Raw genomic sequence first — 19,786 nt, forward strand, 5'->3', positions numbered from 1 at the left:
TTATGTAAAATGTAAATTTACTGCACTTTAATTCAGATTCCTTTTTGCACTCCATTGTAATGGATGAGTAATTTCTGACTCTGCATTACTCACGTTAACATGAGCCTGAGTGAGTAAAATGGAGCCACAATAGCAGGGAAAATCTTCATAACTTTTATATGGCTTGCTCCTCCCAGGAAGTATGAGTGTATAATTTTGACTAAGAGGTTTGTTGAAATTATGAGGGAGATGTGGATATTAAGTTCCTGGTGTAGGCATCAAGGTGGGCAGGACCTCAGCATAAAGGAAGTGACAAACTGCCAGAGAAACAGAGCCAAAGCAAAGTGTTTTCTTCTTGTTCTGTAGTCTGCCTTGATGTAGGAGATGAACTGCAATTTCGATCCAAGAGCAGAAGAATTCATATTAACTAAGAACTAAGAAGCTTCTGCTGGCTTTATTACTACCAATTAAAAAGCTTAATATCCTTTTGAACAGCAATGAGAGTTCATTAATGGAACAACAATGTAAGTATATGTGAATTTCAGTGGTAGTTTTGTATAAATAATTTAGCCACTTCACTTATCTCTTGCATTCCTGCTAAATTTCAATGTGTTTTCTGAACTATCAATATTTAATTAATGATCAATCAAGATGCTTTTAAAAATGCAAATTAAATACTTATTTGAGATCTACTCTGGAGTGGGAAAATGGATGGTAGGATTTTAAAAGCATGTGCATCTCTCCCTTAATTTTTGAGGCTTTGGATGTATAGTACATAAACACACCCTTTCAGCTATCAGTGTTAGATGCTAAAATATAGACCTGTTGATATTATTTTAGCCTTTGCATTTTTGGAAGTTTAGTCTCCTGTCTTTCAGAGTGCCTGTTCCTAAGAGTTCAAACTTTCATAATTATCTTTTGCATCCATGAAGTTGTTTTTCCAAAATTTCAGTATAGATATGTTTCCTAAACGGAACCAAAAATATTTCAAGCAAAACCTCATACATTTATTTAAGCATGAAAACTTCATTTCCTGTCATAGTCTGGAAAGGATTTCTGCTTCTACAATGACCTTTAGTTTTAAGGTGTTCTACCATAAAGACTGCTGTGCTTGGCATGATTCAGCGCTCACCTAGTTAGGCTGACAATCTGCTCATTCAAACTGAGAGTTGAACTTTGTGTTAACCACACTGTAGTATCTACTTTCATTTGGGTTAGGATCACAGAATTTTTAAGACCCAACCCTAATGAATATTTCATTCACAGTTAGAGTTACAGTTGCACACAAGTTACTTTGACTAAATACTATAAATGGAACTGGATGTTCATTCAGCAGTTTCTAAGTCATTGAATCACAGGGCTTGCCAAAGATTCAAGACTGGATCATCAACAGTAGAACTTTCTTCCAGTTTTCTGTTGTCAGTCATAAGCTCGGATATAGTCCTGTGGTTTAAAATGATGCCTTGTCAGTTGAATGATATGTATAGGACATTTGAAATAACTTGAAAATGCCATTTTATTAGCTAATTTGAAGTATGCTTGCTTATATCTGTTGCCTGATACAAAAATATGGTTAATTTTAAGCCAGGAATTAAACTCCAGAGGCAAAGAATCTCTTTTGTTCCGCCTCTGATTGAGCAGAGTTACCAAAACACTGGAAAGAGTGTTATTCATGCACTTGTACTCTCAGAAAAGCACAAAAGAGACAATTCACAAACAGGGATATAGCCGAACTTTCAAGAAATTAAGTTAGAAAATCAGAGGAAGAGATTAAAGAAGAGCACTCAGAAGAAGTGAATCCCACTGAGATTGAAGGTAATAGAGAGAGCGGGACCAGGGGATACCAGAATAGCAGCTGCTGCCAAAACACCACTGCTGTAACAGAAAGAAAAGCTGTATCTCTAAAGTGAAACAGTTGTGTTTTTCCTTTTACCATGAAACCACAGGAGTTTCTAATATAAAAGTGAAGTTTTCATACTCCATAGACTTGAATAGTTCTTAAAATGCCACCTGTTTTGTCTTTATACAGTTAAAATTGTTATGTTCAACCATTTATTCAACTTTTAATAAAAAAAAAAAAATTGTTAGATAAAGTAAGCTACTTGCAAAACTTATTTTCTCTGGATATATTTTTATTTATTATACGAGTTTATAGCTCAATTAGTTACTTCAAAACATATAAAAAATATTGCTTTTCTTCATATTAAAAAAAAAAAGGTTACAAAGTTCCCCATATCTTGGAATTACTAATGAATTAATGTAACAGGAATTTGGCAATGTCTAGTATAGGGTGTTTTGCTCAGAAAAAATAATCTAATAAAGCTGTCATATGTAAGATTTATATTATTTGATAACTAGAATGATCCAAAGAAATATCTTCATTTTCTATCTTCATTAATGCCACTTAATTGGGAAATTTTTAAAAAGTGACAAGAAATAGCTCATCATCTATGATCCTCCTGGGATCAAACCATGAAAATTATTTGCAACACGTGAACAGCAGAACTAGCCCGTATTTTACCCATGCCTATTTGCCCATGACATGTCTTTTCTGGTGTATTTTTATTGTTATTTATTTGTTTGCTTCATTTTCTTTCTTTGTCCTCCTCTCCCTCTAATTGTTGTAGCATTGGGAGGCCTAGTCATTCTGGTCTTCCCTCTTTCTTCAGGTAACTGGGTTCAAATGTGTGACTTGTCAGCAATTGAACTCCGTGACTACAGCTACCCTGAGTTAAAATAGGAATTAACTCTGTTTATTCCTCCAGTTTCAGAGAGTTAAAATACACTTTCATTTGCATGGCAGCTCTGTTACCAGGAGAACCACAATCAAACAGGCAAAAGACCTCCCACCCATCTCCCATGTTCTGCTGTCTCTGCTGCACTGTTCCATTAAGTTCCCCACAGAGGCATGTTCTAGTGTCCAGGGCAGAAGGAATATGTTTGGACTTCAGGTGGAAGCAAGCATTACCTTTCCATCTTCTGTGGGATTTTCACAGAATTTCCTTAAATCCTCTTTGACTTCACATTTGTCCACTGATCCCCATTCCAGCCCAAGATTCTGATAGTGACAAACAGCAACATGGTGACAATTCTCTTTCCTCTGTCTGTTACCCATTGAAAATTATCTAGCTGCTACCTTAAGTAAATCTTTAAGTATTTTCAAGGCCTAACCCTGTAATTTTTTATGATGACAGACAATAAAATTACTCTCTCACCAACTGATCAGCTTTGCATACTGAGTGGTATTTAGGCTTAAAACCCTTTCCAGGTCCTACATCCTGACATAGCTAGATCATTCTGATTCTGTTGACCACATCTGAAACAGTGCCTTTTCTTTCCCTTTGCCAAGACATGAAACTTGGCAAAGTTCACAGCTTCTTTTGTCTTGATCCTTTACTCTGGGGAAGACAAATGCAAGCATTCTGTGCTCTGCTGCACTGCACAAAAGATAAGATGCTTTTAATCCCCTTCAGACATTTTAGAGACAAGCTTCATCCTGCTTCACATAATCTTTTTTCTTCATATCAGTCTAATTTTTCCCAGGTGTTAGTTTTTCAGAGTCATCTCCTTCCTTTTTTGCAAATAACTCATCATTCCTGGGAGGTACTCCCTGCAAACATCTGTAATAATTCCTCATTATCTTTTGTTAGGTCTGGGTCTGCTGCAGTGCTTGTGAAAGGCATCCTGTGCTGGGATGTGTTGAGTCTGCTATCTGTTGCATTGAAATATATAATTTCCTTTCTGCTAGTGCTTTCTGACTAGACTGCATCTACCTGTTGTCCCTCATTTCACACTTGAATCGTCATTTTAATGCAAGAAGACCCATGATTATTTCTTTTTTCTACTGGAGTGTGACTCTGTTCCCTACATATTATGATTAACATAATTATTATGAATACAAATTTGCACCCTATTGATTTAAAAATGCCTTAAAATGAATGAGATTGCTTCATTTGGTTAAAGAAATACTTTTTTATTGCAGAGCTCTATGTAAGAGTCTTGTAAGATATTGTCATTTGGGGAATGAGAGGCATATACAGTGTTCCATAGTAGCCTGTAGGCTCCTGCATCAAAATAGAGCAGCACTGGCAGGAAATGTGTGCCAGACCATTCAGTTAATATGCTGGCTTCTGCAGACTGAGCAGCCCATTTCAGAGCTCAGAGCCACAGACAGTCAGGTAACTTCAGCTCCAGCATCATATGCAGTCTTTTTGAAAGCATCTGTCTGATAGCAGTGTGGCACCGAGCTGTGATACAACATAACTGGTGCCACAGCGAGAACCTTCTGGTCTCTTGGCACTGCGAGATCCTATTAACTAATTCTATCATCTCACAGCAGCTGCCTGAGTTGAGGCACTCGTTGGCAGCCTTTGTAACCATGCACATTCTTTTATCTTACAGCTGAGACTGACAGAAGTAGGTGTCCTATTTTTCTTGGGGTTTTTCAAAGAATTTTTTCCTTTTAATTCTTAGGAGCTGTCTGTTCCCCACATTCTTCAACTATTTATCCCTTGGGAAAAAAATTTTATACTACAAAATTTTACATTTTTTGAAATTAGGAAAAATCTAGTGCTTTCATTGTCAAAGGCTTTTTTTTCTGTTTGTTTCCTCTGGCTCTGAGCTCTGGGTTGAAGAACAGAGATTTTCTTTCTTCTGTTTTCAGTCTTTTTCAGAAGGAGTGTTTTTAATTGAGGATATTTCTCATCTCTACTCTTTTGTCAAAACCTTCCTCATATTTTATTTATTTACAGTGTTTCTGAGTACAAGGTCTCTGAGCTGAATAAGAGTTTTTTTTCCATTTTACTTATGCTGCTTTTTTAACCTCAAGTGTTGTAATGGTGGATTTCAGGTTGTGGGGTTTTTAAAATAAATATATCTTTTTGTTTAATCTATTTTTTGTCTATATAAAAAAAAAATATATAATTTTTTTCTTTTTTTTTTTCGTATTCAGAATTATGATGTTCAGTAATATAAAAAACAACATTATAACATTTCTTAAGAAAACAGTTATTTCTCAAGCTGTCCAGAAAGAAGCTGGGAAAGAGTTTGGATGGTCGGTGTTGATATCATTAAGTAAGGTGCAAACCTAAATATAAATACAGAAAAAAAGTGAGGCAGAAAATACCGAGTGCTTGAACAGGAATCCAGAAATCCAGAAGACATAAGCGAAGTGAAGAAGTGAGGCAAACAGTCCTCCATTCAGGACACAGTCCCATGGCAAAGTGTGTTTGACTCCCTGGTAGTTTTCCTCCGAGAGATTCACAGATCTTTTTTTAAAAATAAACATATTTGTGAACCACCCTTGAATTTTGCGGTGGAAGTAGTCCAAAGTGTGTACGTGAGTACCAAAGACATCTCTCAGGTGCTCAGGGTGCCTGCGGTCTGCACAGTGCCTGTGCCACCAGGGGATGAGGCCCTGTGTGTGGTGGAGAGCAGCCTCCTGTTCTCCTTGCTCCAGGATGAAGAACAGGACTCAACACAAGCAGTTTGTGCTCTGTCTGTGCTTAGAAGGAGCTGTGAGTGGGACTCGAGGGTGCTGAGGGGGTTGGATGTTCCTTGGTTGGGCCAACACCTATTTCCAATTCCCAGTCACCACTGGCAGCATTTTAAGAACTCTCTGCTTTTCTACAACATTTTCTCCTATGATTTCCGGTAAGACTGGGACTTGTAAATATCATGTGAACATCTTCCTTTCAACTGTCTTTGACTGAATACCTATGAAAATGTGATGACAGAAATCACAGAGAATACACATCACAGTGTATTTTACCTTCTCTTTCCATCTTTCAGTTGCACTGATGCTGCTGATGGTCTGAGGTTGGGGCTGCCTTTCTCTTTTAGACATTGGAGAAATATATGGTAGAGATGGTTTTGTTTTCAGAAATATGTATTCAGAAAATATAGCCATTCAAAAATGTCAACAGCCTAACACTGACAAGGAGAAGTCATTTGCTACTTCCAGAAGATAGTAACACATTGGTAAGTCTTGTTCCTTTTGATATGAGCACAAGCTTTTACACAATTTGTTCTACCTTTAAGCTTCCCTCCTTTCATTTCCATACAAGAATATGTGTAGATAAATGAAGAATAAATACAGTAAGATTATGTATTTTGATAAGAATTGTACTAGTTAATGAAGACTATTAGTAGTGTCCCTGTCATAGTGGACCAGAAGGCTTCTTACAGTAAAAAGATGTAGAAATTCATAAAAGCAGACATTACAGTAAGGAAAACATAGGTCAGTGATATTTGAATAACCTTGAATTATTCAATGAATCAGCCAAGGGAGCAGCAGGATTTAAATTACATTGTTTCTTTTGTAGCCTGGCTAATACATGTTTGTGATAGACGACACAGCAAGTCACGCTGGTTTACGTTAGCAATCATAGCTAAATGAAAATGTAATAAAAACCATGAAATATGAAAACAGAAAAAGTGAAAATGTCACAAAACTCTATAGGGATCATGAACTCTGTTGTGAGTCAGCTAAATAAAGTAGAAAACCAAATGGAATCAGTATTGTGAGGAGCCTTATTCCATGTTCAGTAGCATGCTCTAATTTAGCTTCAGTTTTAATGCAGATAGGTTTCATGTGGAGATCTTCAGCTCATATATCTTATTTATGTATGCTTACCCCTGAGCAAGGAAAAATTGTAAAACTATTGAGTTATCCTAGATTATCCTCAGAAAGCTCTACTTCTATCTCAAACAATAGCTGGTTTATTGAGAAAATGAATCCCTTGGAGAATTTGTATTCTTCAAAATATAAATTCAGACATGTGTCCCCTCATTCTCTTCCCCCTGCCCCTCAAAACCAAAACGAAATAAAGCAAACCAAACCAAATCAAACCAAAACAAGAGACTTTGTGAAGAATTTCTGTCATTGAAAGTCTTAGGCTTGGTCAAACACTAACATATTTGTTGTAAGTTTGGGGATTTTTCAGTGTTTAGGTTCTAATTTGACATATAATACAGTTTGCTTGTCCTGCCTTCGTGTATTTTTTTTTTCCTTTTTTACAAATAAGTAAGATACATTCATATGGGACTGTGTATGTGAGGTCTAGCAATATTTAAAATCTTATTCTGACAAGGCAGTAGGGATGGTTGATGGCACAGAGATGTTTTGTTATTGCTGAGCAGGGCTTGCACAGAGCCAAGGCCTTTTCTGCTGCTTGGGCTGCCACTCTGGCAGCAGGGGATGCACAGCAGGATGGGAGGAGACACAGCCAGGACAGGTGACCCCAAATGACCAAAAGGACATTCCAGACCATCTGACACCATGGTCAGTACATAAAATGGGGGGAAGAAGGAGGAAGGTAGATGACATTTAGAGGGACGGTGTTTGTCCTCCTGAGTCGCTGCTGCACATGATGGGGCCCTGCTCTCCTGGAGGTGGCTGAACCAACGGGAAGCATGGAATTATTTCATTGTTTTGCTTTGCACAGAGTATGCTTTCCTTATTAAACTGTTCCTGTCTCAACTCATGAGTTTTGCTTTGAGTCTCCTCCCCATTCCACTGGGTTGTAGGGGAAGAGGAGGGTTGGGTGAGTAGCTGTGTGGTGCTTAATTTCCATCTGGGCTTAAACTTCAAGAGCTGTAAAGCAGCTTCTTCCTAAGTGAACCAGTTCTAAGCATTTTCCTGGGAAAAAGTTAAGTGCTTTAGTGGAAATCCGTAGGCTTTTGGTAACATCCACCAGACTGCTAGCAATTGCTTTCTCTTGGCTTTTTTTTGTCCTTGACTACTACTTGATGGATGAGCTAACTCCCCCAGAAATATTTTGGACTGTTATGACCAGTTTGCATTTCTGGGATTTCTACTTATGTGCTTGATGCAGATCTAGATGACTTTTTTTTTAATCTAACCTATGTGTCTGTTCTATCCCCTATGCATCTGTCTGTTTGAACTCTACTTCAGCTTCTTTCCTGGCTCTGATTCTTGTTTCTGAACTCTGATGTGATATCTGACACCCAGTGTGAATTGGCCTGGTTGCAGGCTATTAATTTTGAATGTGGGCTTGCCACAGCCTGAACTCAATGGTTTCCCTTGCTATCCCCTTAGATAACTGTTTTTCTTCTTGTTGTTATTGATCAATGTATTCTGATGAGCTATTGTACCCTGAGCTAACTAATTTCTAGAACTGATGGCCCATGGCCTGGGTGGGATTCCCTGGTGAACATTAGTCCTTAAATTTAAGCCAGAATTAGCTGTCAGATGTTAACTCATAAAAACTAAAGAAAATGAAGTGCAGGAGAACATCTGTTTGAAAAAAAGTGACTTAAGAATATCATACAGCACAGTAGGAAGAACATCTGTTCATTGCTCAACAGACTCTAGTAATAAATGTGAAAACAGAGTAGAGCAAGAAGTATAAAAAGACTCTGATGCATGCTAGATGCCAGTCAAAGAGCTTTAGGGTGACACATCTCTTGTGTTAGCTTCCTGTAGTCTGGAGTCCTTGGGGTTGGAGGAGGGCATGGCTGTGAGGACAGCAGAATAAAGAGTCAGTTTACTGCTTGATTTTTAGTGTCTTTTGGAGTAAGAAATTGTTACAACAACAACAACAAAGCCATTCATGCAGCAGCTTATCTGAGAAAGAGATAGCAAAACTCTTTTATCTTCAGTAAGAATTAAGAGTGTTATTGTTAATCTTAGCAGTCAAAAGAATGAGCACTTGAGAATCACCATAGGTTCAAGAAACAGTTTTATTACAGTGGCAACATTCCCTAAAAGTTATTACGTGTTTTATACAATAAATGTCCCCCAATGTCATGTAACTTAATACAGACTATGGCTGCAAATAAAATGTAGATTTAGATGAACACATCAGAAAGTATACCTACAAAAACGTATTCAAATTAAAAATAAGACCAAGATTTTTTTTTTCTCACAGATAGATTAACATCAATGCTAACTGTATGTCTATTATCCAGTCATTTAGTCCATCCAATTTATGCCAATGTAACACAGATGCCCATTTTGTCATACAGGACTTCCACCAAGATGTAGTAATAACAAAGACTGGGTTAGAAAAAAAGAGAAAGGATTTATTATGGTTTTGTATGTAGACCAAATCAAGTAAAGGATTGTTTCTTTTGTGAGTGTTAGGTGTAATCTTACATTCCCTTATTTCTGTAATAAATATGTGGTTCTAAAGAACTATTTCAGTTTATAAAATACATTCTTGCCATTTTTTCAATTTATTCATTTGTTCATTTATGAGTCTCAGTATAGATGTCTTCATCAGCTGGAAAATACTATCCAAGGCAATGGACAGAACCTTTTCATTTAAAATGCTGACTTTATTCATCTTTGCCATCTGCATGCAATTAAAAAGTTTTTGAATATCTTATTGAACATCAAATTTAGGTCACTCTCAATATACAGAGCTGAGGAATCAGCACTTTTCTTTTATATAATTATGCAGTGAGATTTGGACATTATTGAATAAAACTTCAGAACTTAATTCAATAATATTTAATCGTATGATAGTGCCTGTCTTATAAAAGCAACATTTTATCAGTCTGCTATTTTTGCTGCATCATCTAGGAGATATAACGGGGTAAGTCAAATCCAGGCATATCTCTTGTGGTCTTTTCCCTTGCCGAGAAGCCCAAACACAAAATTGTGTCAGATTGGATAAAGAGATGTGGGAGTCACCAAAACCAATAAAGATTTTGGAACCACTGGAATCAGTATTCTGGACCTTTACCTAGAACTGTCTCATTATAAGCTTTTTAAAACTTAACTAAAATAGACCACTGAGTTTTTATTAGCCCAGACTATTTAAGATAATGAAATTACAGCCTTCCGAGCCATCAAAAACAGCTTGCTCAGTTAGGTTGTGCAGCACGAAACAAAATACTTCTTTCTCCACCGCCAGATTTTTGAAAAATAGTTGGTTTTGGCAAAATTTTCTGGGACAGTTTTCTTTATTTTCTGGGGCAGTTTTTTTCTGTTATCACCATGATCTTTTAATCCACACAGCCATTGAATCAGAAATAAAGAATTAAACCAGTAAAGATTGGTGTAAAGTGTACCTAATTTTTTTTTTTTAAATTTTAAAGGAAGAGACAATAAAGAGGAAGCTTATTTAGGAAAGGAATATCTAAGAATTTAAAAACAAAACCCATGAAAACAAAAAACCCTAAACAATTCGGATGGTCTATGAAGTGAGTGAGAAATTAAAACAATTTCAAGCAATGGGAGTCAGAAAAAAAGGCCAGTCCTATGAAAACATGGTATGCTAAGGATTCCTTTCTGGTATTGTAGTTAATGAAAGGTTAAAGTGAGGTATCTTACAGATCTGAGGAAATATCTTGTTTTTGAAGCATGATAGACAAGCATCTGTTAAGGACTATCCGGGTACCCTAACCTTTGCCTCCATGTAGTGAGATGGGAAGGACAATCTTACACAATTCTTCATTTCCCAGCTCTGTATTCTTGTGGGTTATTAACTCTATTGCATCTATATTCTTGATTGCCTATCTCCTAAAAGTAGTCAATATTCTTATGTCATAAAGAAAGATTGTTAAATTTTTTTTCTTTTTAAGTTTTGAAGTGCATTTGACATGTGTGAAAAAAAAAGTTATACCCAGAGGAATAATTTCTTATTACTTTATGCAATTTTATTTTACCATATTTTCTTCTACATTGTGTTATCTCCTGGGATGTGTAAGACTGAGGGGTGATAATAGTTTTGCAGTAAGTTTGAAATGTTGTATAACAAAAGCCAGACTGTATGACAGGCACCAAAGGAAGTGTGGTCTCAGTTAGAGAGCATGTGATATAGGTCAAACTTACCAACAAGCACACTTACACTGTGGATTATTTTTCCAGGTATAGGTTTTCCTCATCTAAAGAAGTAATAAACAAGTAGATGCTGACACACAAGTTTAAATAATGTGCAGAGTAATGAACTTGGCTATTAAGGATGACTCACAGGAACTGGATCAGTGCACTACATATTGGCACATTTCTAAGGAGTGATGCAGAGGTTTTCACTTTGTGTCCTCAAAGAAGTAGCATTCAGCACAGGTGGTAAATTCCTTGTCACCTCAAATTCCAGTAGATCTTGGCACGTGAAGCTTAGATTTCTAATTAAAAAATAAGGAGAATCTTTTAAGTCAGGCTGTCTTTGGATAACTTTTGAGAGTAAGCACACACAGATTTTCCTTCCTTTTAGGAAGTCGGTACCTTCAGCTCCTACTGAAAAATCAAAAATTGCACTGCCAGTATTAAGCAATTTCTCTTTATGTCACTTCCACTTTATAAAGGAGTCCTCTTTTGTTTACTGTTGTTTCACATAAATGTTTTCAAATATTTTCTATCTCCACACATACAATGAACCCTTCTTAAGTAAAACTGCCTTTGAGAAACACAGAGTGTTTTTTTTGAAATTATTAATATATTGGAGAATCTTAGCTTTAATGCACTTAGCACCATTTTAATCAGAAATATCAAAGTAAAATTCAGGTAGAAAAAGTGGATTTTTTTTTTCTAATATGAATGAAAATATATATAAAAACCCCTCAGATAAGTATCTTTTATTCAGGAGATTATTCAAATCACCTGAATAGAAATAATGAAGAGATTAATTATAATAAAAATATATTTTACCCTCATGTATTATTTTCTAATACAACCCAAATATAATTTCATATTTAGAAGACACTAAATACTTCCACAGTAAGCAAATCAATGCTCTAAGTAAATATTGGAATTTGATGTGAGTTGCTATAAAGCTAAGGAATCTACTGAATTTAATAAAAGCGAGGGCATTTCTGAGGTATTAGCAGGAAGGAGAAATGTGATAAAGCATTTTTCCTCAAGAGATAAGCATTTGATATGCTTGGTTATACAAGCAGGGATTTCAGGTCTTAACTGGAGATTTGTACTAATTACACTGAATTACTCTGTAAAACAGAAATGAAAGCATTATCTGAACAAATTAGGACAATCTCTCAAGAGACAACAGTGTTAAGAACTCTTGCATTTTAGGAGGGTTTTTGATTTTTTTCTTTTCACTCAGCCTTTTACATAAGACAGAAAAAAAAAAATCTGTAAAACCCAAAGAGCTTCAAGAGAAGCTATGATGAAGGAAAATCTCTAAAATTCATATGCATGGGCCAGATGTTAACAAAAGTTTTACATCATCAAACATAACAGAAAAAATTGACATAAAAATTGATGTGAAACTGATAGCTCATGCCCAAGTTGTCGTGCTTTACTCATCATTGATATGATTCAAAATTCAACAAATTGTACTTTAAAGTTAATTTCCAAGATAAGATTAGTAAAGTTGCATGCATTCAAAATGCATTAAGGGAATTTTAGAGTTCTGTTTGAATACCATTTGCAGCAAAACAGGGAACTAGATAAATTTTCAACCAAAATTTTATCTGTCCATTCTAAAGTTGGCTCACTGAGTAATATGTTGTAGAAGATACTGTGCTTGTTGAAATTACATACATAATGCTTTGATGACTATGGGTAATTTTAGGAGTGGGGAACTTAAATGGGCCATAGATCTATTAAGTGCTGTTCCAAACACAGGTAATATAGGGGTACATAAATAAATAAATAGCCCCTCTCAAAGAATTCTCCTCTCATCACATCACCATTTCACAGTGGTTTTGGTGGTTTTTATGTTCTCCATTTGCCTTGCATTTGCAAACACACCCTGTCATTGTTTAAAACAGTGGGAGTTGAACATCAGTATGAATTATACTGACGTTTGAATACATCTATATTATAATGTGCTATCCAGGTATTATCATAAATAAAACTGGAAATTTATAAGCCAGTTTTTAACAATAGACCATACTGAAATTTATATTCTTAGGGCTACTCCTTTTGATAAAATGGAACCAAATGGGTTTCAAACAAGTGGAGCCTGAATTAGGACACGTATTTCCTTTGTCCTAAATTTATGGAAACCAATTACCTTAGACTTAATACAATTTGGAAGGGCACCTGAATGAATCACTGGTAAGTGCTTTGGTGTTGCTCCAAGTGCCAACAGCAGACAGCAGAGGATGTTTTTTCATAAAAGGACGACCCAGTGGAGCTGCTAGCTTGCAACACATCCCCTAATGCAAGGCTGCTTATCAGCTCATCAAGGCTGCTTAGGTCAGCACCTACTTTTAAGTGACTCTAAGGATCTGCAAATTCCCAGCTATGTGTTTGGATATAAGACAGATAAGTTTGTCAGAAATTAGGAGAGAAATAGGCAACTTACACTTTTCACAAATGGTAGACTAAACGTATGCTCGACAACACTTCATTTGATGTGCTCTATTAACCTAATCTTGAAAATAATTGGAATGTGTTTCTGTCAGGAACATGGACTTTTGGTGATTTATTTCCATATAATTCCCTTGACACTCTTCCTATTTGTACATTTTTGTGTTTCCTATTCCTTACAGGTGACCCATGTTCCTGGATGTTCTGATACAGCTGAAAAATAGAAGAATAAGGGCTAAGAACAACTGACAGAAGTAAGGCAAAGTACCATGCTTGCCTGGATACCAGCTGAGGATTAGTAAATGTTTCTCCTCTAATGAATTTGTCTTTTGAAGTCTGTGGCAGTGAGGAAGGAAAAGCATAAAAGTGAAATGAAGCTTGCTGGCACAGACTTCACTTTCAGTAATTGGTGCTGTAGGGTGGACCAGAGGGAAGACTCTTGAACTCTGAGGTAGAAATAGGTAAACTGTCTTCTTGGAACATGGCTAGCCAGCCAAGACTAGCCAGCTGGATTGCAAAGAGGGGGAGACAAGCACCTGAAATAGGTGCTACAGAAACATCTTTGGATATATTGTAGAAAGAGAAGTTCTTATGTTGAATCTAAGAGAGCTGAAAAATAAAACTGGAAGCTGGGAAAGCATGACTGTCAGTTGGCAGTGTAAAAATTGCTTTGGTTAGTCTACAGGATCTATCTGTTTTGTAGGTTTGACATGAAAGGTTGAAATTCAAAGTGAAAATACAGTGTTTGTCTAATGCTTAGATCAGTGTCCAGCAAAGGCTCAATTTCCTCCGGCAGGAGTACAAAAACTTTTCAATTTGAGCTATTTTTCACTGACACAAATAAACTCCATAATGTATCAGTGATGTAGGAATGTTCAGGTTAGTTTTTTTTTTTAAAGCAATTTGTGCCACAGGTGAACATATGGAAACTGCTTATTTTGAGAGTATCTAACTGCATTCCTAAATGATGTATATATTATTTTCTCAGGTTAATTAACATTTTCTGCGCAGTATATGTGAAGCATCCAAGCATGATGATCTCACTTATTTCCTGTGCCCAGAGCACAATGAAAAAGCAATTGGTTATTAACCAGCCCAGCACAACAGCCTGCCTTTTACAATTGTTTCCCTGAAGAGGAGTTTACTATGTGTTATATATACTCTTCAGTTTTCATTGTTTCCTGTTTTCACCCTAATTATATTCTGGATTATAAACAAGTGGGACCAACTGATCTTCACCCTGAGTTACTGTTTTGAACCCAGGACTCCGATCAAGTCTGTCTCATTGTCTGTGTTTTAGTTCTATTCTGTTATTTAGAGAAAACAAATAGCTATTGTGACATTTTCTTACAAATACACTTCCACACAAGCAGTGAACCAGGCACTGAATCTTTTCCAGCACGACGCTGCTTCTTAGATGTGAAGAGTAAATATGAAGTGTCATAAGCCTTGTTCAAATATTCAAGGCTCATTTTACTCCCATTATCACTCTTCAGTTTCCTCTGTATGGATGAACCTCTGAAACAATTTGTTTCAGAGCAGCTACTGTATGTGGCACTCATATATCAAAATACCTCTCTCTGTGTCAAGGACTCATGAAGGCCTGGATATAACCACCTACTCAGAGCTTTTTACTTATCCCTTTGTTGCAATTACCTAAGCAATGGAAGCACTTGCCCCCAATCATTCCTGTCAGGTAGTGAAGCCTCTACTACCTCAGACAAGGGATGAGAGGAATGCCACACCCCATTATCTTTGCTGGCTTGTGCTGTGGGGGCAGAATTGTGTAGATGTTCTTGTTCTTTGTCCCTTCTTTTGTTGGCTTATGCTTAGAGAATTAATAACTATGCTTCTTAATGACTACATGCAAAGCTTGCTCAGGATGGCTATAAAGAGGAGGATTTTTGTTTTCTTTTCTATTTTTATCCAGTCTCAAATTCTACTATTATACATAGTATGATAAATACAGCAAGCTATCAAATTTTGGTGTACAGAACTACTGAAAAGTCTGCCTTCATTCACAATTATCCTCAAATGATTTGTACTTCGTGTGATTAGCTATAATCAGACCTGTTCTATGCTCAAGGGGGGAACATAGGAAGCTGATCTTTTCATGGCAGATATGTCTGTAACCATGTTTGGAAAGTAAGGACTGCAGGCAGGAGTACCATCTGTCCTAAAAACAATGAATGATGACAGTTTTTGGTGGCTTTTTAAACTCTGGAGCTGACTGAGAAACAAATAATTGTCTTTTTTTCCCCCCACTGTTCTCATACTCACAGTGTGCATTGGGAATATAAGGAAGATTTATGCAAATGAGATTAAGTTGACTGAAAGGCATTACTATGATCAGAAACTATGACTCCCTGAAAAGAGATGTCATTAATTTTCTGCATGTGGTCCTTGGTATTTTAGAATAAACATATTCATGGAAAAATACCTTGTTTTATCTCAATTAGTAATTTTTGGTGCAGCTGTATGTAGTGATACTGAAGATACTTTCCTTCCAAAGTAGTCAGAGAGAAGATGACAATTCCTAGGGGTTTTTATTGACTTTTAAAAGCTTGATAGCAAAGTTATTTGGCCTCTCTAATGACATAGTGATTCACCAGAGAAAAGACACAGCCAAAAGAATGACAATAACCATACAGGCAAAGTCAGTGATGTCTTCCAAACACAGATACAGAACTTTCAACTACCATATCCAGGTTTCCCCACTTTTGCGAGGAGCAGCAACATGAAAGCATACCCTTCTTTCCTTGGTATATAAAGATGTGTAAGTGGAATATAAGCATTTTCATGTAAGTTGGCAATGTACACCGTTATTGGTACTACTCTAGAGGTAAAAGAATAATTGAAGCTTATAATATAATCAGAGTTTGTTTCCTTACTGGCAGATGTCTTTATTAATTACTAAGATAAAGGGAGAGGATGAAGTATTTTCAATTAAGAAAATAAAAAATCAACTTTTCTTGGATTCTCAAGTAAATTATTTTAACAATTACTTTCTAGAAAATATCTAAATAGGATGATTTACAAAACAACTTCAAATGTGTCATTAATTATGCTGCTGAGTATATTAATTAATAAACATCAGTGTGATATATCAAAAAGGGCAGTTCAGTAAATTCTACATTTTGGGGAACCCAGTGCCAACCAAGTATCCCATGGGCATGGGATAGTGGTAACTAAAGATGGAAAATCTCAAAAGCATGGAAGGCTAAGAATATGCCAACTAGCAGCCCCTTGCCATATACCAGAGCACACAGCAAACAAAGCCAGGAAGGCAGCTAGAGGAGCAGAGTGTATTTCCCGTGCTGTTCTCGCCCTGTGGCTGCACACAAGAACCCTGTCCCGATGTTCCAGCCATATCCACTGGGCACTCTCAGCTCTGCCTGCCTTGTCAGAGCCCGGGTGCTCCTGCTAGCTCTGCCTCTGCATGGAGCAGGTTGGCCCTGCCCGTGGGCAGTGAGTCATGTCAGTGCAGGGCTCACTGCCCTGCACAGCTCTGAAGCAGGGCTGCAAGCCACCAGCTGGCGTTAATCAGGGACCGCTAGCTACAAATAACCACATCTCCTCTCATGCCTTCTAAATTCAGTTTCTAACAATTACTATTTCTTCCACATTTCATTTAATTTCAGGCTGTGTGCAGGGAGGCCATGAGGATCTAGGAATACAGTTTCAAAGTATTTCCTACATATTTTCTACGATTTATGTCTAGCAATGGTATTTAGATAGTATTAATTAACACTAATATAAAATATGAAGCAGTAACTCTCCAACTTACAGCTTAGTAGCAAAATATCTTGTATTGTATACTTATGTTTCCTATCTTGTGCTGTCTCTGAACATTTTGTTGAGGGCCTGCTGTTGAATAGCTGGCAGCTACTTGGAGTCCTGTGAACCCACTCCCACATATCTGTATTGACAGCCAAGCCATATTAAGACTATGGAGACCTGTTGTTTGCAAAATGTCCCCCTACAATTAACCAGAATTTTTTGTTGTTATTGTTGCTGTAATTGTCAGGTTTGGCCCAACTGAGTAAGTCTGTTGACAAATCTTGACACTATAGCACCCTTGTGAAGGACCTTTTTCCAACCTGCAGCTGCAAGCATTTAGTTCATCTGTCACTTTGGCTGCAGAATGAACAGGCGATAGATTTGTGTCCTAGCTACTCTTGGGCCTCATTTCTCCTTCATCCTAAATAGCCTGAAACGGCAGTGTTGCTAATTTTCCACCTATTTAATTTTAGTCTGACAGCAGGCAGAAATGAGAACCCATAGAAGACAGGCTAAGGATAGTCACTGCATATTCCTGGGATTATTAACTAAATTTTCTTGAGATAAGTTCTTCCAATGGTCATTTTTGCTATTTGGGAACACAATTAGTGTAAGCACAAATCTCATTTAGTTCTACACTCTCTTGCTAATGCTGGTTAATAATTGCAAGGAGGCAAGTCTCATTATTTCTTGGGAACTCAAGTTCTGAGATGCTACTAAGTCCTCCTTACATAAGTCACTCTGATCACTCTAGTATGTTATGAAGTTTGTAATTCACCACAGACTTTTTCCACTCATATTCATCAAAGCAAAAGTCCTTCTAACATGCTTCAGATCACTCTAATATGGCTTTATATAGACAAAATAATCTTTTTTTGGAAAAAGATCTGCAGTAGTCAGAAAATAGTAGTCAGAAAATTGGGACATCTTCCTTGATAGCTACAGACGGTTATCTGCAAACTTTTGTTCAGAGCAAAATCAGTAGGAAAGCAAATGTTTCATTTGGGGGGAATCTGTTTGTTGAAAGTAAATGACAGGACTTGAACAAAAAAAATGCACAGAATTTTATAAAGAAAATTGGCATTAATAACAAAATATTCATCCCCTGCTGGCTTTGCAGTATACTCTGGTGCACAAATGGATAGCAATTTAAAGCCAGCTCACAGGTGTCTACATAAGTTGCAGTGTGTGCTCTCTGCAGCATAAACATAGTCTGAGAAGCTTTTAAAATCCTGTAGATAGTTAAATTACAAGTTGCCTTGTAGTAAATCTAGACATTTTCCTGTATGTTGAACTCAATAAGGGCCAGTAAAGCAATTTAGGCATCTCATTTATGACTAAAGTCCTAGATCTTGAGTTGAGCAGCAACTATTTATATAGCGCCTTTATGTTTATTACTGAGTTGTATTTCAGGATATGACTATAAAATGGGTTTCTCCTGCTTAAAAAAAAAAAATTATTTTTTTAAAAAAGTAGGAGAGCATAAGGTGCAAGGTTTTTTTTTGTGTGTTTCCTTTATTGAACAATACACACTAATGTTTCTTTAGAAAAGAGATCATGAGTTCTTCAGAGGATGCAATTATCTTTGGTTTCATTGCCTTTATTCTCCGACAATAACTGGTTCCTGAGTGAAAACAAGAAACACAATTTTACTATAGTAGCAGATATTCTCCACTAACAACTTTTATTCTTGTTTTCCTGGTTTTGTTGGATCTCAGCTGAAACTTCAACCCAATTATTGCTACTTTGTTCTGTTAATCGAGCACCAAATTTGCTTATATAAATTAAAGTTTCCCAGTGGACAGCTGCCCTTGAACAAATGGATCTGTACAGTCTTTAAAGCAGACAAAGATGCCTCAATATCCCAGACCAAGTAATCTCATTCCCTGTGTAATAAGATGATTTTGGGGTGGTTAGGGTGGGGGTAGCTAACAGGTTTATGTGGTGAACCAGCAGCGTATGAGGAACTTGTTAAATTCCAAGAGCTGCTGGTCTAAACTTGCTGGAGATGTGTGATCCTCACTCAGAGACTTTGAAGAAGCTAAGCCACCTTCTGCTTAATTTTGGCCAGCAAGAGCACGAATTGGCTTGTTCCAGTGAAGGACAAGCAACTAAACCAGCCAAGCATGAAGTAATATAAAATTTGACCTGTTTAAAGGAAAGTAGGCCAGCCTGCTCACCCAAGGTCAGTCACAACACCCAAACCCAGCCTCCTGCTGCCCATTGAAGTCCTTTTTGTCCTTGTTAATGTTCTTTTTACTCAAAAACTTATCCCTTCAGCCTCGAATACGCCCAGTAACACTGCTTGTGGCTCTTAGGCTTGCATAAAAGACTGGATGAGAACTCTAATCTGCTAATATCATTAGTAATTAGGCAGACTCAAAATAGCCAATTATTCTGCCTATTTCTGTAAATATACAGATGTACAGCCAGACACCATTTTCACTGTCCTCAAGATTCCTAGAAGTGTTCCAGAGCCAGTCGACATGCTGTATATCTCCATGTGCAGGTTAGTAATCAGGGTACATGTGCTCAGGCTAAGCACCCTCCTAGACCAGCTACAAGGCCTGATCTGAGCATTTATCCTGGAGAGTGAGGAAAGAGCCTGAAAATATTTGCATCTGCTCTACAGTGTTGCTGTTACAGAGGAAGAAGAGAGGAAGACAGCAGCATCACTGAAGACACATTCCTTAAGTTGACAAAAATGGTTGACTTAGTTATGTTTACCATAAGTTGAAAAAGAAGGAAGACAGATTCCTCCAGAGCATGACATTAATACCATTA

Source organism: Haemorhous mexicanus, chromosome Z, assembly GCF_027477595.1.
Source record: "Haemorhous mexicanus isolate bHaeMex1 chromosome Z, bHaeMex1.pri, whole genome shotgun sequence".
Lineage (NCBI taxonomy): Eukaryota > Metazoa > Chordata > Aves > Passeriformes > Fringillidae > Haemorhous > Haemorhous mexicanus.